Source organism: Triticum dicoccoides, chromosome 3B (genome assembly GCF_002162155.2).
Source record: "Triticum dicoccoides isolate Atlit2015 ecotype Zavitan chromosome 3B, WEW_v2.0, whole genome shotgun sequence".
In the NCBI taxonomy this organism is placed as follows: Eukaryota; Viridiplantae; Streptophyta; class Magnoliopsida; order Poales; family Poaceae; genus Triticum; species Triticum dicoccoides.
Genome location: NC_041385.1, coordinates 53460924 through 53461520, shown reverse-complemented (window position 1 = coordinate 53461520; position 597 = coordinate 53460924).

Sequence of the window (597 nt, the reverse complement as noted above, 5' to 3'; positions counted from 1 at the left end):
AACTGCTGGGACCCAGCAGCTACACCTTCGCACACAAGGAAGTGCGTCCGGGCAAAAAAAAACGATTCGCCCCCCTGACTACTGGGACCCACCAGCTACATCTTCGCAGGCAAGGAAGTGCCTGACAGTCAGGACCCACCTGGTCGAAGCGTACATAGCGTTGTCATCCTGGTCGCGAACGTGTACGTACATACTGGTCGATGTAGAGGCGCGCACGTGTCGTAGTAGAGGCGCGCACGTAGCATGTACAGGTACGTACAGCGGCCAGGGTGCAAGAAAGAAAATACGGTCACGTATGTGTACATACGGGCGGGGTCTCGAACGTCTAGTCGCGCATACCGCAAAACGGAGGAAACAGACCTCCTACGGTCGAAACGGGGGTCCTGTTGATCGGGAGGGGTGTAGCGTACCACAAAACGGAGGAAATGGACCTCCTACGGTCGAAACAGGGGTCCTGTTGATCGGGAGGGGTGTGGCGTACCGCAAAACGGACAAAACGGACCTCCTACGGTCGAAACGGGGGTCCTATTGATCGGGAGGGGTGTGGCGTACCGCAAAATGGACGAAACGGACTTGTGTTGGAGCGCTACGGTCGAA